A 24,363-nucleotide genomic window follows, 5' to 3' on the forward strand; every position below is an offset into this window, starting at 1 on the left:
ACCATAACATTAGTTTGTCAATCTGGGTCTAAAACAGGGATTTCCACACTTAATTCGCCAGCGGCATTGAAATTTCAATGCATATTTTGTTTAAAGTTACTTTGAGTCATGTTGGTTATATTGACATTTTTCATCATTTCTTGTAAACAAATCAGGACACTACTTAAGATTTTGCGGCCCTTTTATACAAGTTGCTGCCTAATTCAATTTTATTTCCTGCACTGTTATTTTTGGTTTAAGTGAAAGATTTGTCTTGAAATTCTAATTTGCTTACTGTAAAATGTATCAATGATCTATTACAATTTTATTTTAATTCATAACAAATATTCTTTGTTTTATAACATTTTTGAACTTTTACAGCAAATTTAATGTATGCTCCAAATATCGGGTATCGGCCTCCTCTTGATCCCAATAATCGGCATTGGTATCGGCCCTGAAAAACCCACATACTGTAAGTCAATCCCTACTTTCCAACTTATTTACTTCCTACCTATTGGGACCAGAAATAGCTCCTTTTTATTGACCATTAATGAGTGGCTTCTACACAGTCATTCTGTCTTTCTACTTGGCTGCAATCTGCCCCTCTCGCCGACTTGGTTCTGGGCCAGGACCAATCCGTCTTTAACGGGCTCTCAAAGACTTGTGATGCTATCTGTTGAACCGAGCTATATAAGGGAAACAATCCTGTGTTTATTAGTTTAGGGCAAGTTCATGGGAACGCTGCCAGGCCTGAGAGTAGAAAGTGATGTCAGCAAGGAGAAGAAGCAGCAGCATTCAGAGTGTCTAGCTGTATGCATTCCTTCCCTGGAAATTTCGTTGAGCTTCTGAGAAAGCTTTGTTGATTATCAAAGGGTTGACAATGGTTTTTGTTTGTCAGCATGCAAAAGGAGCTCATGTTTACTAATGTTGCGTACTATGTGGTCATGTTCGGCTGATGACTTCAATTTGGGTGGTCCCAATGCGATTTCAGAGTTGGAGCTGGAGAAGGGGGCTTCTCTCCAGCTGTCTTGATGCACACATTTTTGTGGTCCCTAAAAATTCAGTTTAAAACAAGAACATGATAAATCTAGGGGTGGGCAATACTGGGGTTTTTGGTATCAATCTGATCCAAGTAAAATACATGGTAGTATTGAGCAATACCAAAAGTGCAATATCAAAAAGTGAATTCACAAAATAGAAATATGGAAATTAGGATGCACGGGATGGCGGCTGTCCAATAAATTTAAATAAATAAATAAACAAACTAAGATCTTCTTGCAATTAACTTTGGCGCTTCATCACTGTTGCTGCTGCTGAATATCAGTGCTGCCTTTGACACTGTGAACCTGGATATCTTACTTGATCAGCTGGAAAAATGAATTGGTCTCTCGGGAACTATCCTCATGGTTCAGATCCTACCTCTTAAATAGGACTCATTGTGTTAGATACGGTGAAATTACCTCTGAGCTCTTTGGTGTTAACTCTGGTGTTCTGCGGGGCTCAGTACTTGGTCAACTTCTTTTCAGCATTTATATGCTTCATCTATGTTTATATGCCTCTTTAGGTGATATTATTTGCTTATGATATCAGTCTCCACTGCTATGCAGATGAAACTCAACTGCATCTTCCAATGGAGGAATTGGCCCCACCAAATTTTGGAAATTTGGAGGCCATTTTTGGGTGGCATTTCCCTTCTCGGCAGAACCACTGACCTCTATAATGGACTGCGTGTGTCAGGCATATCAAAAGTGCTGAGTCAACTTTTGTTTTCTTCTTTTGTTTTAATTTTTTCACGTGTAGGTCAACCCTTCTAACTGTCCGCAAGGCATTGCTTTGAAATTTAATATTGTGTTAGCCTGGAGGAGGGGAATGTCTTTCCGGAAAAACCGCAGTATCAGCAAAACTAAAAGTGCTGAGTATGTTTTTTGCGGCATCATTTCTAGAGTGACCTACCTGATTGCTTGTATAAGATTTAGATCGTGGCCAAACTTGTATCCCTGGGAGAGTAGAATGTATTTCTGAAAAAAGCAAAACAAGTAAAAGACAAGTATTACTGGGCCATCCTTTTTGAAGTTTTCAAAACTAAGGTAACCTACCTAAGGGCCTGTAAAATATTGTGATGATATTCAATCTTGTTCTACCTGGGAGAGTGGAATGTCTTTCTAGGAAGAAATGCTGAGTCGACAAAAGGAAAAGTGCTGAGTCAGCTAGATAAATGCAGACATTTTTTTTTTTTTACATTTCAGCTGTCAGTTTCCATTGTGATGTACATAGTGAGGAAATGGAAGACCAACAGGCACAGTTCTCGTTAAGGCCCGGACTGGCAGGCCAAAAAAATTTTTAGATAAGCAGAGGCGAAGGATGGTGAGAACAGTCAAACTCAACCCACAGACCAGCTCCAAAGACCTACAACATGTTCTTGCTGCCTTGGTGTCACTGCGCACCATTCAACTATTCAGCGCACTTTGCACATGGAGATGCTGTATGGGAGAGTAATGCAGCAGAAGCCTTTTCTGCGCACATGCCACAAACTCGCTTGAGGTATGCTAAAGCACATTTGGACAAGCTAGCTTCATTTTGGAATAAGGTGCTATGGACTACTGAAACTAAAATTGAGTTATTTGGGCGTAATAAGGGGTGGTATGCATGGCGGAAGAAGAACACAGCATCCCAAGGCAGTCCCATGATGCGGAGGTTCAGGGTTCAAGTCCAGCTACCTTTTTTTCTCTTTCTTCTTCAGCTCCATTTGGTGTTTATTCCAATGGTAGGAGTTTTTGTGAAAGGTTTGTTATACGGTTGTCATTTGTCAGGGCTCATAAGTAAATACTGGAGGTTGTTCTGATTCACGCACCTACTATGTTCCTATTTTCACTGTGTGTACCACGATGAATTATGTTATCCCTGCACAAATGCATGAACTGCTGGCATTTTGCAAACTTGCCTTGCTCAGTGTTTATCCTGGGCCAAATGTGATTGGATTTGCTCGGAGTCAGGGTTCGAATTTTTATATTGTGTTTAAGGTCAGGAAAATACTTGAATTTTGGGTGAAGTGGTTTAAACTGCTGAAATTGTTGCCATTTCCAAGTTTCTTGGCAGTCTGACTCTACAGACCGCACGATCAATAAAGAAAAAAAAAACCTGTGTGAAAATGACAACATGCCTACTCTGGTAGATTGTCATTTTGTGTCACCGCTCTATTTAGAAAACCAAATGGCTCTTCAGATTTTGGGGGTTTTAAGGATATATTATCAATGATAATAAAACATTATGCACCAAATTATTTAGTAAATAGTAATATCATATGCTATGCAGGGGATCCCTAAAAAACTCATGAAATATAGATTTAAATATTCGCAGATAAAAAAAAAATTGTAAAATACAAAACCATTTTAGCTTTTACACACTGAACATATTTTATGGTCAAACAACAACACAAAATCCCTGAAAATGCAAAACAATAAAATATAAATTAAAAATATTAACTTTTCAGTCCCGAAAAACTTCCTGTGTGGAGTTTGCATGTTCTTCCCGTGCTTGCGTGGGTTTTCGCCGGGCACTCCAGTTTTCCTCCCACATTCCAAAAACATGCGTATCAGGGTAAATTGTCCCTAGGTGTGATTAAGCGAGTGAGTTGTCCGTCTCTGTTTGCCTTGAGACTGGCTGGAAACCAGTTGAGGGTGTCCCCTGCCCACTGCCCGAAAATAGCTGGGATGGGATTCCAGCATTCCCGTGACCCCACTGAGGATAAGCGGTGCAGATAATGGATGGATGAACTTTCCAGTCCTTCGAATAAATGATAAAATGCAAAAAAAAAATCACTATTGTCAGTTTTATTTTCAGCAAGAAAAGAAAGTAAGACAAAAAGCAAAAGATCAGCAGCTTCTAAGATTAAAATATTGGATGCACTTCTCTTCAGAGCAATCTACAGGTATATCATTAAAATCAGTCAAGGGTTGGCTCATTTTTCTGCTTTTAATACCTACAGCACATTCTTTCTTTTATATTCCGTATTAAACTCCATTATTACCTAACACTGTAAACAATTGTTGTGTAGCCAAGCTGCGCATGCATTAATGAAGAACGGCAAAATTAATGTCAGTTAATAGCAGCCCATGAACACAAAAATATTTTGGATCATAGATAGGAACAGAGCAAAATAGCACAAACTATGTGCTAGCTGCAAGAAAGCGACTTTATTTTAGTCATCGAAGACAACAAAAAAACCTTTCTTTTGATCTGGATTTCTTCCTTCGAAGGTACTGGAAAAAATAGCCTTGAAAAAGTTGTAGGAACCCTGTATTTTGATGCCGGATTAATTTGGTATGGAAAATATTTGCACACATTTTTTTTCCGTGTGATGATCGACTTAAATGGCAGTTTATACAGTAAGCGGCAGATGGCGAGTGGGATTTTGGTTGTTTGTCCCTTCATGACAACTTGTTCTCTCATACAAGCTGCTGCACTTGAGCACAGTCAAGTGGACAGTGAGGATAATTGTGTTTTTTTTTGAAGATGAGAATCCGATTTAAGATTAGGAAATTGAAATAATGAATATATATTTTTTGAAATGTGCTTTTTTATCGTCTCTGCCAACTGTGAGATGAAAAATACGGCACAGTTCTGAGGTAATGGGTTCAAATCCAGCTACCAGCCTTCCTGTGTGGAGTTTGCATGTTCTCCCCGTGCTTGCGTGTGTCTTCTCCGGGCACTCCGGTTTCCTGCCACATTACCAAAAACCTGCATGTCAGGTTAATTGGCCGGTCCAAATTGTCCCTAGATGTGAATGAGCGAGTGTTGTCTGTCCCTGTGTGCCCTGCGACTGGCTGGCAACCAGTTCAGGGTGTCCCCTGCCCACTGCCCGAAGATAGCTGGGACCCCCGCTACCCTACTGATGATAAGCGGTAATGGATGGATGGATGGAGACAGAGGTCTCGACCTTGCGCCCCGCAGGCCATTTGCGGCAAGTAAGTGTATGTCGGTCTGCTCCAGAATATGATTTGCTAGCAATAAAGATTTGATGAATAGTTTTGTGCAAAAAACGTAAAAAGTATTTTTAATTTCAAATCTTCTGTTAAAATATTTTTTTCGAACTACACAAAAAGTAGAAAAAAAATCACATAAAATAAGTTAAATGATTGCACGAATGGGGGAGTGTTTTGTTTTACTAAAACAATTTTTATAAAGGCTGTGCAGCGGCTTATCAGTAAGTATCAAGCCGCTGGGAATGATTTCAGTATTACCATTTGATTTCAGGAGTTTCTTTGATCATATCTTTGTCCACACATCGATGACGCCCCCACTTAGTACTGCTTCCTGTATCCAACGATTGAGAGTGTGTAGACGGCCCCTGAGTAGGTGTAGTCAAGCAGTGTGGTGATAAAAGTGAATATATGGATATAGAAACACAGATGCTTTTTCTTCCAGAAAAAGATGACAAAGTATCTTTGTCATCAGTGGGGCAGAGAGGGATGACAGTTTGTGCACAACCACAGGAACGCGATCCCCAGGGTGCCTGAAATCGCGTGACCACGTCATCGGAAACATCTGGTGGTGAAAAGTTCATGCAAAGTTCATTCGTCGTTCATGCATACGTTCAGTGTTCTTGCAATTAAATGTAATTTTGCAAGCAAAGTGCCCTTGTGTTTATGGAAAGAATTATTTCGTAGCACCTCAACTCAAGCGCCCCCCAGTAAATTGAGTTGGAGACCCTAGCTGTAGTGACTACGTGCAATAATGTTCTTCTCTCCTCTTTGGTACTTTTACTCACAAGGTGCTGACCAAGCAGGATATCACTCAAGCCTGTTCTCTCTGTGTCTTTCGCATCCTCTTTCACTTATCACCAGCAGTTCTTTTTCTGCCATTCAGCCTCCACCCCCACCCCCACTCGCAAACAGATTCCAATCTGCTCCTTGTGACACTTTGTCAGTGACCCATTTCAACAACTTTGAGCCCTTAAAAAAAGTGGGACTTAAACGATCATCCTGCACCCGGAATGTCAGACATACGGGTCACATCCGACCGTTAGATGATTTAATCCGGCCTACCATATATTTATGAGTATGTCATAAGAAGAAGCAAGTTTCTCTGTCATGTTTATAAAAAGTTACGATTTTATTAAAGGAATGCAAAGAAAATGCAATCTCCATCTGCTAGAGGGCAGTGTTAAGTTTGTATAGTGTGGTGAGTTGGTTCTGGTGTGAAAGCCCATTCAGGCGACTGTTAAAAAAACAGTTAACACATTTAAAGCCAACATGAAACCTTTTCTCCCCATCGGCGGCCTTGGGGGTAGGGCGCCCGCTCGGGGACTGGGAGGTCGCTGGTTCAATCTTGGCTGAGTCATACCTAAGACTTACAACATTGGTACTCATTGCCTCCCTGCTTGGCGCTCGGCATTAGGGGTTGGAATTGGGGGGTTTGGTCACCTAATGACCAAGGGTGAGGGGGCTGGGAACCCCCTCCTCTGTATCAATCTCCCAGAAAGAGTCATGAATGCGTTCTTGACTCTAGCCACCTCCCACTAGGGCAGGGATGTCAAACTAATTTTAACTCTGGGGCCACACGATAGAACAAACATTCTGTCGGGGGCCGGACTAGTAGATTAAAGAGAAAGAAAAAGAGAGATAAAGAAATAAGAGAAAGAGGGGGGGAGGAGAGAGGGCGGGACAGTGAAAGAAAAAGAGAGAAGGAGAGAGCGTGAGAAACAAAAGAGAAAAAGTTGTGAGAAAGGGGGGAAACAGAGAGAGGAAGAAAGAAATCCAAAGAGAAATAGAAAGACAAAAGGAGAGAAAAGAGAAAAGAAAGCGCGAAGGGTAGGAAGAGAGAAAGAGAAAAGAGAGAAAATGAAAAAAAAAGGAAGTTAGAGCAAAATAAGTTAAAAAGACACAGAGAGAGAAAGAGACAAAGAGCAACAAAGAAAGAGAAAAAGACAGACACAGAGAGTGAAAGAGAGAGTGGGAGAAAAGGGTTGGAAAAGAAAAAAATTGTGATCAAACTTTCTCACCATGACCTCATCTAAATACTGTACCATCCACGACAAAGTTCATCTTGAAATCTAACCGAAATGTCATGTTCAAATTAAAACTGGAGACTTGTAGTTTGACTAAATTTGGTGTAAAACTAAATTATTCTTTTCTGCAGGTTTTCATTCAAACATAGAACACAATTTCTGTTTTGTTGAAAGATGTCACTTTGTCTTTGAACTCCTTTGCTGGACAGTTTCTAAGTCTTCCCTCAGATCAGAGCACTTTAGAGTTGGGTTCAAGGCTACTATAATATATGGTGCAGCCTCCCATTACCATTTTTTGAGTAAAATGGGTCACTCACTTTTTCTCTGAAGGGGTAAATGTTTCAGGATAATTGTGGTTTGTCAAGATCTAAGTTATAATGCCCATGTCCAATAGTTAAAACATGGCAACTGTGTCTGTATTTTAATCTACCAATTGAAAGTCTTTAAAGGGACATCGTGTATTATTTAGATCCACCTAATGGTGATAAAACTTTTTTTTTTTCCAAATACTGATAGGTCAATAAATTTGCATTATTTTACATAACATGAAGTACACCTTGAAGCAGCTGACACAATTGTCTGCCATCTTGCTGTTTTGGGTACCCCCAGAAAAACAAAACCTTGTGAACGGCTAAGCAAGAAAAACGATTTAAAAAGTAATGTTGTTCAGCCACTTTGAGTCTCCGTAGTTTGTAACCCTCCTTGTGCTTTGTAGCATTCTCTTTCGGTTGCACTACAAAACGCAGCAACATCTAGGGGTCAAATATTACACAGTGTCCCTTTCAAAGTTTACAATTAGACCAAGTAAAAGTAAAAAAAATGATGCATAAAATGATTTGCACACTGCAAATTCTTTGTACAATTGTTGCATTAAAACTCAAGAAATTGTGAAATCGAGAGCACAAAATTAGAGTTTCGTTTGAATTACTCAAAGATTGTGCTTAGTTTTAATTTACAAACCTTTGAATCGAGGCCTTTGAGCAAGTTATTGGAACAATTGATATCTTTTTAGCACACGTTCAGTTAAAAGTTTTGTTCAACTAAAATCTGTTATTCTTGCTTAAACGTTTTGCACACGATTTATTTTTTAATCAATAAAACAAATTGCTTTTAAAAATGTGTGTGATTTACTGGTTTGAAATGTATTTATCATTTTTATCTCCCGGTCTGATAAGAATCAAGATTTTTTTTCCCGGTCATATTATATTTCATGCCAGGCTATTCGGTTGCCAGTTGCTGCCGCACCTATAGAAGATGATATGCCCTTTGAGGCCACAGTCCTGACATCTCTGTTCTATACTACGCTGGCTCATATTCTGTGTTGTCTAACTTGTTTCTTTGAATTCAAAACATCTCTCATTTGCTATTCAATTCCTTTAAACCCCCAATGTTCCTGTAAAATTCGCCTAGAATCCCAATCCAAAGAGTATCTTGAATGCTGTTCTTGAACCGTTTGGAGAATATGGATGTTTTTTTGTTTTGTTTTTTGAAAGGTAAGACTCTGACGCGTTACACCAAACTAAAATACTCCAAGTAATAGTAATATTGTAATCTGCAATGAAATACACATAACTAAAATGTTTTTATTCTCGCCTGATTTTTTATTTTTATTTTTGCAATCAAATGCCTGCGGATGAGTGTAGGCTGGGCATCTTAGCCGGAAGAGACAACAGCTTGAAGCCTTATCTGGTACCTTGTCAAATTTGATCATAATCTGAAAAACTAAATATTGTGTTCTACACATTTTTGTATTGGTAGGTCTATGCGTTTCCAAAAGTGGCCATTTGGAGATGACATGTTAAAAGCACAAAATGTTTTGCATATATACTTTACTTTGACAATTTTTTTAAACATTTTGAAAGAGTTGTAAATATTTTACTTCTCTTTCCAGAAGTCAATCAATAATTGTACACACTTGCTTGTAATAATGGTGCATAAAAATGAATCCCGAGTGGCGTTGAGCACTTTGATTTTGGGGTGTAATTTGAACACACATTGAATATCTGCGCATTGTTCAGTGTCCTTGGGCAAGACAATGAATCCCTAATGCCCCCAATAAGCAGGTAGGCGCCTTGCATGGCTGACTCCTTATTGGTGTGTGAGTGTGTGTGAATGGGTAAGTGTGAAGCACATTGTAAAGCGCTTGGGAGGTCTTCATTGAGCGCTATATAAATGCAGACCATTTACCATTTACTACTGGCTTACTATATTTGTCACTAAATGAGGCGATCTCTCTTTTATCAAACAAGGCCTTACAGGCCAAGGTTGGCTGTGGACTGTGGGGAAAAAAGCCTGCCATTGGCCAAAAGGGGTGTCAATCAAAAGATCAGAGGCTAGCAGCTATGTTGAAAATAATTTTACAAGTCTGTTTATTTGTAAACAAAAATGATGTGGCAAAATGAACAGACGACAAAAAGGAAAATATAAATGTACTTCTGGCATATTTTTTGTATCTGTCTGCATTATCGTGTGTATCGGAGTAAATGTTTTACACAGTAGGATTAACTGGACGGTCCTGGATGTAAGGAATCCATGTTTACAAAGAATGATCTCATGAGCTGACTACAAGGGGACTTCTAGGTGAGCTATCACAGCTTAATGGTTTTCGGGTATCTTGTTTCAGACTTTTTTGAGGCCGTCAGAACGTTAAGGGGTTAAGAAGGATCTCGAATTTTTGAAGCCATTACATGTTCTGTGACTGGCTGTTGTAAGTGCAGGGTTGGTATAGTTGCTTGAAATCCTTGAAAATGCTCAAATTAATGTTGTGTTTTCAAGGATTGAAAAGTGCTTGAATTTGCCATTGCATTTCTTCTTCGTTTATGATTAACAGCAGCTGGTATTAGTTTGTTGGGCATTGTCCTATGAAGCATCATTGCCCCTTACGTCCCTGCACCCAAGAAAGCAGGTCATGCAACACCTAAATAAGACACTATGAAATGTACAGTATGTTAGTCAAGGGTTACGTATCATTTAGAGTATGGTCATCTATTATGGGCCATGCCAAAAAATTAAGGCAAAGTTTTCCAGTGGTAATCTATAATGGCAAGAAGTTCTTGCAACTGAAAATGGAAGCTGTCATTGTCATTTTTGAAAAATTGTTAAGAATGCAGAAAGAAACAAAAAAAACATTTGTTTGAAATTCAAACAAAACTTTGAATAGCTTTCTGAGACATTTTACAGTGAATAAATTAGAATTTAATCACAACTAATATGACTATTCTTTCACTTAAACAAAAAAATAGTGCAGGAAATAAAATTAGGCTTAGCAGCAACCCGTATATTTAAAGTTTTTTGCAATAAATGAAAAAATAAAAATGTAAATAAAACCAATATGACTTAAACTAACTTAAAGCAAAAAGTGTATGGACATTTCAGCGGAACATAGTTGGCAAATTGAAAAGTGTCGGCACTCCTAGTTTAGAGCCGGATTGACAAACTAATGATAACTGATAATCACTCAGCCTTCCACTTCAACATGCTTTTTATGCTCTCTCACTCACAAACACACGCACTTTATTGTCAAACTAATATGATGATCAGAGCTAATATATCATTTCCTCAGGGCAGCGGAGCGAGTGAGAGAATAACAAAGCTTCAGAGCAAAGCTCTCGCCTGCTCCCCTTACCCGGTTTTAAATGTTGGTCGAATTAATAAAAAAAGCTGATATGATAACCTTCAAATTCACAAATATCGGTGCCAATATTGGGCCCGCCGAATATCCGATGACCTCTAATTCACACCAGAGTTCTTCTTTTGAAGGTACTGAAAAATGGGAATATTGACTGTGAAAGTCCTGAAAAAGGGCTTGAATTTAGCAATGAAAAAGGTGTATGGTCACTGTAACCTGTGACATATCAAACAAAGACTGGTGTTTGACCCCTTAACATTAAAAGATTGTTGATGAACAAAATTGTGCCTTAACAATGTCATCAGTCACTGAAATACGTCATGCCAAATATCATCGGAAAGCCTACATTCTTGGAATTCCAAATATGATGATCATACTGATCACAGAAAAATCACTTTCAGTCTGAAACAAGATAAATGAAAACTATAAAGCGGGCACAGCTCACCAATAATGTGCAATGATAATAAGCTGATGACATAATTTTCTGCAAACAGGGTCTCGTTACATTCAGGAGAGTTCAGCGAATCCAACAGTATAAAACATTTACTACAAAATAAACGATAATGCCGACAGATAGAAAGAACTCTGCCTGAAACATTTTTACATTGTTCGACGTTCCATGTTTCAATCCGTTTGCTTTGCTCCGTAACTCCTCTTTAAAATTAAACAGACTCGTCAGATGATTTCCAGTATGGCATTTAGCCTCTGACCTTTTGATTGACATCACTCTTGGCCAATTACAAGCTTTTTTTCATGAGACAACCTATGATGACCTGTATTGGAAAAAACACAACAAAATGACCTACATCAGATTGAAAAATCTGTAGCTTATAGTATTCAAATGTTGACTGACACATTGTTCATCCAATTAAATTCTCAACGTAATTTTATGCAATTTTACATGGTGTATTCTAATCAGAGATTAAAATTAACCTGTGTAAATGCAACCAAGGATCCATATTTATGCACGATTATCACCCGCAAGTGAGCACAATCATGAATTGACTTCTGGAAAGAAAACTGAAGCATTTACAACTCTTTCACAATGTCTAAACAAATGGCCAAAGTAAAATACACAGTTGAGTGTTTATTGCTGTAAACTTGTTGTCTCCAAATGGTAAAACATTTACAACTCGTTCACAATGTCTAAATTTGCCAAAGTAAAATACACGGTTGCAAAGATTTTATTGCTGTCAACTTGTCGTCTCAAAATGGCCACTTTTGGTAGCGCCTTAACCTAACCCTTGGAAAAATGTGTACAATTCAATGTTTAGTTTTTCAGAATTTGATGACATTTTACAAGGTACTAGGTCTGGCTTCAAGCTATTGTCAGTCCTGTTTTTCAGCTAAGATGCTACACTCATCTGCAGACATATGATTGTAAATAAAAAAGAAAGTTCACGTGAGAATAAAAACCTTCTATTTTTGTGTGCTCCAACTTAGATCACTCAAAGTTAGTAGCACTTGCAGTTATTATGTATTTATTTATTTATTTAGGACAAAATATCAGAGTGTTGCCTTTCAAAAGAGACCAAAACCATAAATATTCTCTAAATGGCCCAAGAACAGCATTTGAATTACTTTGTGTACGTCTTGGATTGGGATTTTAGGTGAATTTTACAGGAATGTTAAAGGGTTAATGTTTGCTTGTTAAAATGATAACTGCTCAAAAAAATGGAGTGGACAAACAAGTGCCCATTTCAAAGATGTGTTTTCCAGCATGTGTGAGATCGGATTAGTCTGAGATGAATTGTTGTCGACTGCTGTGGGCTTCATTGCTGCCTGAGGGTTAGGTAACCTTAATGTTGTCTTGGCCATTTTAAGAGCCACAACCTGAACAAAAAGTTAAGAGTGGGTTTTCAGCCCCTTTTTTCAATCATCATTCATAGACTTGTTTTGATCAGTGAAGAATGGGCCACTTGTATCATTTGCCCCAGTGGCACTTGGGAAATCCAAAATAGTTTGATCCTCTCAAAGTTCTTCATTTGAAGTGGCAGCTTGAGTTAAACACTCAAACTGGTAGTTGAAGATGATGAAAGTGGGTGTTGCCTATGACCTGTCCCTTTTGTAGCAAATGCGATTTTGAATCCACTATAGCAGGGGTCTTCAACGTTGTGCCCGCGGGTGCTTTCTAAGAACCCCGGACCTGTTCTGAAAATAACTCACCAGTTCTGGGTCATTGTGATTTTCTGGTAAAAGGATTCTGTTTTGGTTGATTGAGTCTATTCAACCCTATTTTTAAATAATTAACCCGGTAATAACATAGTAATAACATGATTACATGCTATTTTAGAAATAAAATTAAATAGATTGCAATTCATGGGCTTCATGGAATAAAAAAGTCTATTCAAGGATTGATAATTATTTTTAGGCAACTAATGAGGAGAATATAATGTGAATCTACTCATGTATTCAACAAATGTATTTATCTGTTTACAATAATTTATTTTAAGGGCCATGGTAAAATGTTTTATGTTTTTTGCTACTTTTTCCCTTTTTTATTTTCTTTGTTTTTGTGTATGTTTATCTTGCTGTCGGTTTTGATATTGAAAGTTTGGGTTCTTCTAGAAATTCTAGAAAAAAGGGCCAAAAGTAATGATTTCTGACTGTTTCGTGGAAAAAAAAATTCCAAGCGGCCTGTATGAGACAAAACAGGGTTAATCATGCGTTATTGGCTTTGTGTGATTCATACTCTGGCGACAAAAACCTTTTCTTAACCGCTGTTAATGTAAAATGATACGAGTGTTTATCGTAATTGAAATGTGTCCCAATGCATAACTGCTCACCGAATTGGAATTTTGTCATAGCTGTTGGCCGACTGTCCACTAACTCGCAGCTGTCTAGCGGATTAGAGGACTCTGGTTTCTCTGTTGCTGAGATGGGAAAGAAGATTAGGTGGGAAATTCACGAGAGATGGTCTGCTAGGCTCTAATCTCACACCCTGGTCGGGTGAAACGATCTCTGTGTATCAGTGTTGGGAATAATGCTGAAATAAATAACACCTTTACGTAACGAAGTTTATTTCCTTAGTAATGTGGTTATCTAAACTATTTTTTTTCACTGTTAAAACGCCGATATCGTTACTGACAATCAAAAGTGGTGCAAACCTGTTCCGCTCTCCTCCGAGTTGTCACGTCTTGTCGGATCATGTCGCCATTTAAAATATCCACTACCATATAGTTCAATAGCCAATAGGATTGTAACATTTACCAACGCCCCGCAAGAAAATGCAATTAAGGTCTGAGGCGTGTTCAGGAGAGTGAGTGATTGCTATCGCGAGCTATCGCTAGCTTCTGAACGGCCAGTGATTATTGAGCGCTCGCGTGCCCGAGTAATCACGGGAGAAAGACCGCTTACTTTGATTTCCAACATGGCGTCGACAGTGCAGAAGATGGAGGATCTCACCCTGACGAGTGCTGTTGGCGATGTAATATATCGTCTTACATTGCCTGGTAATGTTTGTGAACAATGCAAGACAGGTATGACCCTTCCACTGCGTTTAGGATAACCTTAACTGTGTCAATATGCGAACTGTCGCTCATATCAGCCAACTCGCTCAAAGCAAGCTGTAGAACGAAATCCATTGTACTGTCGTCGGCCATTTTGGATCAGTAAGGCAATCACAGTGAGCGATTACAAAACGTTCAGCAGTGCGCTTCAAGCGATTATCAAGAGACTACATGTCTGATCACTCTCCTGAACACGCCTCAGATTTGAGAAAAATGCGATCACCCCAACTCGTGTCGTTCGTGAACGAAAGGTCCCTATTAACCGGCTCTTGGAAATGGGAGCCGCCTACCCGCCAATCGAGAGCCAGTTACTTTTGAGACGCTATTTTTCTCTTGAGATTGCTAAAAATGCATTTTTGGGGGGATTCTGTGCTGTTGACATTGAATATGTTGTGTATTGAAAAAGTTAAAATTGTTATCTATTATATATTTTTCTTTGTAGATTTATTTATAGTGATTTAAATTTATATTACCTGTGTTTTTAAGTGTTAATGTTTAAATGTTAATTTTGCTTTTTTTCTCCCTTATTAAGTCATAAGACATAATAAATGGAAATATAAGGATCAAACAACCAATACAACCTGAAGAACCAGCTCTTTTTAGTGAGCCAAGCTGAAAAGAGTCAAAATTCAAATTCAACAACGGACCAGCCAAGTTAGATTTATTTTTTAAAACTCACTTTATATTGTTTGCTGTTGATTGTTATTTTATGGTATCGTTTATATTTGTTGCACATCAAGTGTAGGATAAATCTGTTGCTGGTGAGGTGCACTAAATATTACAAGGTTCTATAATACAACTACCTGTCTGTTTTTCTTCATCTGACTCGAATATTGCTCAGAAAATGTCAAATTCTTTGACGTACAACTTCTTTTTAAAGTAACGGAAATAGTTACTTTGCCTGGTAACTGGTTACTTTTGCTATAGAGTAATTCAGTTCCTAAGTAAGTTACTTTTTGAAGTAGTGAGTAACTGTAACTAATTACTGTTTTAAAGTAGCGTGCCCAACACTGCTCTGTATACTCTGCTTCATTTGAATGGATGAAAGTGCTTGGTTGTGTGTGCGGAAGTGAGCGTGAGCTTCGGCCAGAACAAGGAAAGATCTGTGGCCTTTTTCCATCAGGTCCTGAAAATGGGTTGCTTGAACATAGAACAAAATATCATGAACATTAAAAACCAGTTCTTTGACCCATTAGCATAGGATAAAAGTATTATATCAGGAGTTTCAAGCTCTCGGAAGAAAACACACCTAATTACTTCAGAAAATAAAATAAAGGATAAAATGCAAAAAATAATTGAGAAAAGAAGTAAAAAAAGAAATGAAAAAGGGACAAAAAAGAAGACAAAAAAGACAAAAAAACATTCAAAAAAGGAAAAAAAAGAAAAAAACAAAACAAGTTTAAAAATGAAAAGAAAAAAGAGAGAATTGTTTTCACTTTTGTCTTTTTTGTCTTTACTTCTTCTCTTTTTTCCTTCTTTTTTCCATTTTCATTTTTTTGCCTTTCTTTTCCCCTACCTTTTTTTATATCTGTTTTCTTTCCATTGCCTCTTTTTCGTCTGTCTTCTTCCTTATTTTTTATTCATTTAAAAAAAATCTTTATTCCATCTTTTTGTCCTTGTTTTTGAAACAATGGATAAAAATTGGAATGTAAAGGGTGCCTTTTGTCTAGTTTCAGTCTCCTTGGTTTGTAGTCTTCCCTGATTGCACTACACATTACAGCGACATGTAGTGGAGGAATATAAAACATTGTCCTTTTAAGAACAGCGGAATGCTTTTATCAGCGCTGTCTTTGTGGAAAACATTATATGAACCAACCTAGTTTCAGTGGCCCCCACCCAACTCACTTGGGTTTAAAACCTCTGTATTATATCGACTAAAGGCATACGTGTGCAATATATTACCTCTTGATGGCACTGGTGATGACAGACAAACATCGCGGCAACTTAAGTAGGTATTCCACTGTGTAGAAGAAATGGAAATTTCTCGACCCACGATTTATTTAATACAATAACATTAGGAATGATAGTTCTTTTTTATTTGCTTAGTATTCAAACGAATGTTTTTTTTTTAACTGAATTATTTTTTTGTACCACTAGGAGGCAATACATTTTTACACACTGTACAACACCTTTAAGAAGCGGCAAGTATAAACCAAAATGCACATTCCATTTTTCGTTTTTTTTGATTTTCCTTTATTTTGTTAGATGACAGTATTTGCTAGTCCTATTTATTTATATAGCACTTTATAGACACCGAAATTCAATTCAAAATACTGTATAAAAACATTCTATGTACAATAAGATAAAACTAGTATATTCGGACCCATCAGCAGAAACAACTGACATTTTAAGCAAACTTCTTTTTTCATAATATGAAACGCAATAAATTGCAAGATTTCTTTCAATCGGGATTTCTTGCAAATTATATTATGTTAAAGACAGTTTTACATTCAGACTTTCTCAATCTAACATGTACCCCATCCCTAATAAAGAATAAAATGCATATTTTGGGTGCGGCGAGGTTTCTGTCTGTTGTGACACGGTTAGATTTGCAAAAAAAAAAAAGAAAAAAAAGTCATAGTTTACGCTACTCATTTTTAAATGAAAGCAATATATGATCGGTAGTCCCCCTATATGAAAAAAAAGAGAAAAAATATAGGTGGCTTGACTTGCTGTTAGCTTACTCATACTATCTCTAATTCTATTGCTTGTTGCTGAGGTGCGCGCTGAATCAGAATCTTTGATCTCTCTATCGCCCTGTGCCATGAGGCAGGAGAATTTCTTGCCTCACACTGCATCTGCAGACGCTCCATCCATTATCCATTCATTATCTGCACCGCTTATCCTCAGTAGGGTGGCGGGGGTGCTGGAGCCCATTTCACCTGTCTTCGGGCAGTGGGCAGGGGACACCCTGAACTGGTTGCCAGCCAGTCGCAGGGCACACAGGGACAGACAATTCGCTCGCTCATTCACATCTAGGGACAATTTGGACCGGCCAATTAACCTGACATGCATGTTTTTGGAATGTGGGAGAAAACCGGAGTGCCCGGAGGAAATCCACGCAAGCACAGGGAGAACATGCAAACTCCACACAGGGGCTTTGATCTCACGACCTCAGAACTGTGCCGCACACTCAGTAACCACTGCGTAATATATATATTAGATTATAGTATACAAAATAAAATATAATTTTTTCATATTACCTCGAATGCACATCAGTGCACTACACTGCATTTTCAAAACCTCATTGAGAATGATACATTGGCTATAGTTTTGTTTCCTGCTCCAAATATTTGAAGTAAAAACCAATAACTGTTATATCATGTCTCTTGTTTCTTGTCTTTTTTCCTATTCACTCCTTAGATCTTTTACTTGTTCAACGTGTTGGTGGCAACAAGCATCAACATGTAAATATTTTTACACAGATGGGAGCGAGGCTAGTTATTAAAAGAAAATAACGTGATGGTGCGCTTTTAAAAATATTTCCCTTGCAGCATATGCTTTGATTAGTTGTCTTGCTCTTGGCCCGTGGAAACAAATATGTCTGCAGACTTAATCCATCCTATTCCTCATTTTTTCATCCATAAAAGCCTTTTATTATGTTTTCCACGCAGTCATTTTCACGTTTATGTCTGTGATTTATCATTTTATTTAATTTTGTGGCACGAAAAGGTCGCCAATTTTAATACAGAATACTCTCGCAGGCTGAGTCCTTTCAAATACAATCAGGCTTTTACAATAGTTCAGAATTTGAGGCTAGAACAGGGGACGGCAGCCCAAAATGTTGAAAGAGCCATATTGGATGAAAAAAAATGTGTCTGGAGCCATAAACAAAAATTAAAAGCATTAAATAAGAAATACATGCTGCATATATCTATATTAGTTATACTAGCGCAATATCAAAATGATTAAGTTGAATGCAGCGTATCCTGTGGAGAATGATGCACCACGGAACTATCATAATAATAATAATTATACATTGTACTTGTATGTGAGGCAGATGGTCAAGAAAAGGCAAGTTTGAAGAGGTGAGTTTTGAGTCAGGTGGACAGGGTCGCAGAACTTCGGAGGTCAGGTGACAATGAGGTCCAGAACTGGGGGTCAGAGGGGCTGAAAGCTCTGAAGGTTGATGAGGCACATCAACTTTTTTTATTTTATTTAAAAAAGGCAGGAGTTGAGGTTGGTGGTGGGAGTATCAAGTTGGGTTTGCAGGAAAGATAAAGCTGGGTGTCATTTGCAAAGCAGTGGAAGAAATATTGAATTTCCTCAGAATATTTTGGGGTATCAAATTATAAGACGCACTTACAAATTACTGGACAGTTCGGGGTTTTTTACGTGTGCCTTATAGAAGCTATGGTAGTTTACGTCTGGCGGCATTAGCTCAGGAGGTAGAGTTCTCGTCTTTGGATCAAGAGGTCGCAGGTTCAATTCCCAGCTCCTCCGTGTTATGTCGAAGTGTCCTTGGGACAGGCACCGAATTCCTAATGCCCCCGGTAGCAGGCTGACGCTGCTATCGGTTAGTTAATATGTAAAAGGGAATAGTGTGAAGCACATTGTAAAGTGCTTTGGGAAGTCTTTATTGACTAGAAAAGTGCTATATAAATGCAGACCATTTGTTTTTAGGCTTCACCCAAAAGTCTTAATAACAAATGCATACAATTCTCTCAGTTTGCCGTGACTGGGTCCATTCATAGGAATAGACCAAACTGGAATTCTAAGTCTATAATTGAATTAGTAGAAACCACAACAGTCACACACTTACTATAAAAGTGCAGCACTAATCAGTGCCACTATTTACTGTCCCAACAGAGCGTCAGATGGTTGGTTGCCTTGTATAGAAGCGACCCGAGTGGGACTCCACTACAGGAGTGTCTGTTGGCGTCGCTGCCTATTTCAGTGAGACCATTCTGCCTGTGTTGGGTATTTGATTTCCACAGATTGTCTGTCACCACAGTAGATTAAACGGTGAGCCTGGACACAAGACTCCAGACCCTTGACCTCCGTAGCTAAGGCCATGATATTGTGGCGGTGCATGTGGATGAGTGTGTATCACTGTGTGTAGCTTTTCACGCATTACAACAGCTGTACTCCAGATGTCTGTAGTCCCCCAAAACGGGCATGGGGAACCAATAAAGGAGATTTGTGGCCCTGAAAAAAAGCAGAGGCTTTTTTGGCTTTTGTCCAAAAAAACTGAGTATGGGTGAGAGTTGGGGGGGCTTTGCAATTGAATGATACTGTGCAGTGTTATCAGAACACAGTGTTTCCCAGAGAATTTTGTCAGACCCTGGTGCGTGGACAGTCTAGCGGAATCCAGGGGCATGCACGCATATTAACCAATCAACATGCAAGCAAGCACACCATGGCATATGCAATCTTTTATTTTTTTCAAGTTTTTACATTATTAAAATGCAAAGCAGTGGAAGAAATATTGAAATATTTAAGCTTTCACTGCAAATGAATATCTGCTCCAAATATCGGTTATCGACTTCCTCTCATTACTATTGGCATTGGCCCTGAAAACCAATATAGGTCTATCTGTGATGCTCCAAGGGCTGAAACGGCTAGTTGAATAGCTGACTAGTCATTGACTATTGAAATGATTAGTTGAACAATCGAATAATTGTTATGTTTTTTCTAACATTTAGCGTTCATTTAGTTATGTAGCAAATAATACTAAAGAAAAGAAGAATGGGTACGTTAAAACATACATGTTTTATGGAACATACACTGGATTCTTACAAAGATTCAGGATTTGTACAGGTGCTTGAAATCCATGAAAAATGCTTGAATTTGTGTTTTCATTGCCAGGAAAATGCTTGACTTTTGGGTGAAGTGCTTGAAAATGTTGAAATTGTTGCAAAAGCCACGTTTCTCGGCAGTCTGACTCTAGCCCACGCAGTAAATATAGGAAAATAAATTGTGGGAAAATGACGTCGACACACCTGCTCTGGTGGCTTGTCTTTATGAGGGTGTCGTGTGTAGCGCCACGGCCTCCTACTGGTCGCACCCAAGAGGACAGGACTGCTTTATTTAGAAAGCTGGGTCTTTTGGCTCGGCTTTCTGAGAAGAGCTTGAGCTTTTGGCTACCAAACGGCTCCTCAGATTTTTTTTAATGATATAACATTCATGCACCAATTATTTAGTCATTAGTCATCTCTTATGTTTTGCAGAAATCACTTAAAAATGTATGAAATACAAATTGAAATATTAAAAGCTCTACAAAAATATTGTAAAATGCAAAACAATTTTAGCTTTTTACTAACTGAACAGATTTAAAGTCGAACAACAACAAAACATCCCCTGACAATGCAAAAACGTCAATAAAGATTAAATGGCAACTCTTCAGTGCTATAAATAAATGTTGAAATGCAAAAAGAATCTTTACACTTCTATTTTAACCAATTTAGACGCAGTTCTTCTAAAAAGTACGCAAAACTATAAATTAAAATTAGTAAAACAAAAAGCAAACGATCAGCATTTTCTAACATTGAAAGATTTAATTCATTCTGCTTTGGTGAAATCAATATCATTACAATGAATACAAATTTGGCAATTTTCTTCTCCTTTTATACATAGAGTAACTTTATTTTTTCGTCTTCCGTATTGAACACCATTATTACCCAAAACATATGGAGTCCCTACTGTGTTTGCAAACAAATCTGACGAAGCCAAGCTACGTGTGCATTGTTGAAGCAGAATGGCAGAATTCATGTCAGCAGCTCATTTACACAACATATTGTAGATCATAGATAGAAACGGCTCAAAATAGCACAAAATGTGTGCTCGCAGCAAAATAGTGACTTTATTTTAGTCATCAAAGTCAACAAAAAAAAAACTGTCTTTTGGTTGGTGCTGGATTTCTTCCTTTAAAGCGACAAAGAATTGGCCTTGAAAGTGCCTGAAAAGTGTTTGAATTTGGCCAAGAAAACATGATCAAACCCCGGATTTAATAAAAGTGCACTATTCAAAACCAATGAGGCACTGTGCTCGGTCACTACAGACATAAATCTATAGCTATTCCTGTAAACCGAGAAGAGGCACATGAGCATCAGTTTCAGTTTAACAGTAAATAAAATAAATCTGATGTCCAGTTTGTGAAGTACATTCAGTAGTCAACCCCAAAGTCTGTAACAAAAATACTTAAAGATTCAGCACAGTCTGGCATATCACTTGAGTTTTTTTATAATGAAAAGTACATGTATAAAATGTACAACGAATGCCATGAAAACAGAGTGGGTTGAACAATACAGAGGCGAGTCGGACGGCGTTTCGTCTAACAGCCCAAAGTGCTCTTTAAATATTCATGTGTCACTGACCTACCGCTATGATACGCAAGGTCTGCTTTGCAAATTTTGCAAGTACACTTTTTATTGGGCGTTTCTAGGCTAAAATGCTACGCGTCGCTGATGTTGACGTCACCGTTTTTGTATGTCAATGTTACCGATGGAGACAGAGACACTAATGCGCATGAGCGACTCTCGGCAGACATTATTATCATGTAGAGTTCCCTTACTGTTGGAATAACGTGACTAGCGACAAAAACTTACAATAAAATTTATTGAGGTAGAGCACTTGTCTTGGGACCAAGAGGTCGCAAGTTTGATCCACGGCTTCGGCGAGGTAAATGTCAAAGTGTCCTTGGGCAATACAATGAACCCCTAATACCTCCAAAAAGCTGGCAGGAACCTAGCATGGCTGACTCCCTATCGTTATGTGAGAGTGTGTGTTAATAGGTATGTGTGAAGTACATTGTAAAGATCTGTGGGACATCTTCAGTGATTTGTGAAGCTCCCTATAAATGCAGTCCATTTGCCATTTACCTTTGTCCACTATTTCTGTAATCTATTTTTTGTCGACAACGTCAACTAATCGTTGGGGCCCCAGATGCTTTATGTTATAGTCATAATGGGAATTAGTCCCACTGTTCTGGTTCTAGTACCTGGGCAAACTCTACAGACACAACCAAAACATCAAAAAGTCATTTTCTTCACTGTAAAATCTGATTTTGAGACTGACGGTGATTAACTGGCTTAATATTTAACCTAAATGTTGTTTTATTGGTGCAAGGGTGCTGAGCTCTACCTTGAGCCAGACAGTCTCCCTCGCTCACACCGCGGTGGGAGGTATTTTTCTAAAAATGTCTTTGAGCAAAAGGGGTCACTGTGTTGTCTGAGCTCTTGCAAAGATGGTCTGGACAATGAATTCCTAAATGGCATTTTTGTCTTTCTGGCATTAACCCCTGCACCCCACCTATTGACCCTTTGCATACACGTGACCTAACAACATGATGACACCATGACGGACGACAGTAAACCGTAGTAAACAGTTGACAGTTGATGACCCTCGCTTAATACATTTTGCCGGCAGGCTCTTAGAACGTTAAGGGGTTAATGTGATTTGGAAGCTCGGTCAGACCAGAATGTGCATCATGACAATAAAACAGATCCCCCTGCACGCTTAGGAAAACAAAGGAGAGGTGCTTTGCATCATTGATCACACAGGCTGGTTTCATTTTTCCCTCATGGAGTCACTTTGAGTCACTCTTCTCACATGCCCTCCATCAGTCTTAAGCATAAGCAGTGCTGTTGTCACTCGCTACAGCTCCATGTCATTAACTTTCTGCCTGCAGCAGCTTTCCTTAGTCTGCATAGGTGAAGATGCCAATTATCCTTGTCCTCATCCTGCTGCTCCACATGATTAAACCTTACAAAAATGCCCATATGGTGAATAAGCTGTCAAAGTATGACATCATTTACCTTAAACACCAGTTTTTAAATTTGACAGGAAGTTTTTTATTTATTTACTTATTGTAGCAACCGCTAATAAAGTCCATATAAAAAGGGCACATTTCAGAGTGATTATAGCAAACATAGGCAACAAAAAGTATGTAATGTACAGAGTTCATATGGGTGCTTGAAATCCTTAAAACTGCTTGAATTTTAACGTTGTTTTTTCAAGGGTTGAAAAGTGCTTACATTTTGGGTGACGTGCTTGTAAATTCTTAGTTGTTGCCAGGATTCTTAAGTAGGCTTAAAAATGAAACTAACACTGCCCCCTGATGGCTTCGCTTTGCCATTGCATTTTGTCTTCACTCGTGACTAACTGCGGCTGGGATAGTTGGTATGTCATTGTTCTATGAAACGTCATCTCCCCTATGGCTTGTGCTCAAGTGGACAGGTGCATGCTACTGTCATGAAACAGAACGGGACTGTCTTGAAACTGGTCGGGAAGCAGGAAGTTGGAACTTATTTGCGCAGACGATCTTACACTTTAGTTGAGAAAGAAAAGTTGTCCAACACACAAACGGACCAAAAACAAAACAAAGCAGGCTCAAATGCAGGCAAAACTACAGACTAGGCATTTAACGGGATTAAACGGAACTTGGAGGAATCTCTCAGAATGTTACACCGAAGTGCAACAAAGACCAACCAGCAAAACAAGAATAAACAGGTATCAACAAGTTTTCAACAAGGCTAAACAATGATCTGGCAAAGGGCAGTTCCAAAAGGCACGTTTAAGTACCCATTGGAGTAATCAGGAAAATGCAGGTCAGCCGGTGTCAAGGGGTGGGGCCAGCTGGGCGCCATGACAACCGTGCAGGACATGACAGAACTCCCCCTTCAAGGGACAGCTCCTGAGGTACCAAAAAGAAACAAATACTAGACCCCCAAGAATGGGTCGACGCTCCCAAAGAGGGTCATCCCACTCCCTCCCCCGAAAACGCAGGAACGGGGAGAGGCAGGGGCTGCAGGCGGACGATTAGGAGCGGCGAGCAGATGAGTCAGACTCAGACGGGTTGGGTGTTGCAGGAGAGTCGAACGGGCGAGTCGAAGAGTCGGAAAGGCAGGCAGACGAATCGGGGCTGCGAGCAAACAAGTCGGACCGGTGGGTAGAAGAATCAGACAGGCAGACGGTTGAATCAGGCAAGCAGGCAGGAACCTCAGACAGATTGGCCGTTGCAGGAGAGTCGAACGGGTGAGTCGAAGAGTCGGAAAGGCAGGCAGACGAATTGGAGTGGCGAGCAGAAGAATCAGACGTGCAGACGGGTGAATCAGGCAGGCAGACAGGTCGGCAAGCAGGCATGGCAGGTGGACATCGGGACAGGCGGACGGACGGATCTCGAGACTGGTGGGAAGGCAGGCGGACTTCGAGACAGGCGGAAGGACAGTCCTCGAGACCGGTGGGAAGGCAGGCGGACAGACGGACGTAAGACAGGCGAAAGGACGTACCTCGAGACCGGT

General features: G+C 39.1%; 1 protein-coding gene and 1 long non-coding RNA gene across 3 annotated transcripts in view; one reads left to right on the top strand and one right to left on the bottom strand.

The window, feature by feature from the left end:
• The window catches only part of LOC148367670 (talin-2), a 191,567-nt gene that overhangs the window by 25,162 nt on the left and 142,042 nt on the right, over positions 1 to 24,363 (top strand). The window lies entirely within an intron of this gene.
• LOC148367671 (uncharacterized) lies at positions 341 to 13,813 on the bottom strand. The gene is made up of 4 exons (XR_015850213.1): positions 13,721 to 13,813; positions 2,076 to 2,154; positions 1,933 to 1,997; positions 341 to 1,031 (listed from the first exon to the last, which is right to left on the bottom strand). It is a non-coding gene; the product is annotated as an uncharacterized LOC148367671 (long non-coding RNA).

The sequence above is a fragment of the Urocampus carinirostris genome, chromosome 4 (assembly GCF_059441175.1).
Source record: "Urocampus carinirostris isolate Australia breed hairy pipefish chromosome 4, RoL_Ucar_1.0, whole genome shotgun sequence".
Lineage (NCBI taxonomy): Eukaryota > Metazoa > Chordata > Actinopteri > Syngnathiformes > Syngnathidae > Urocampus > Urocampus carinirostris.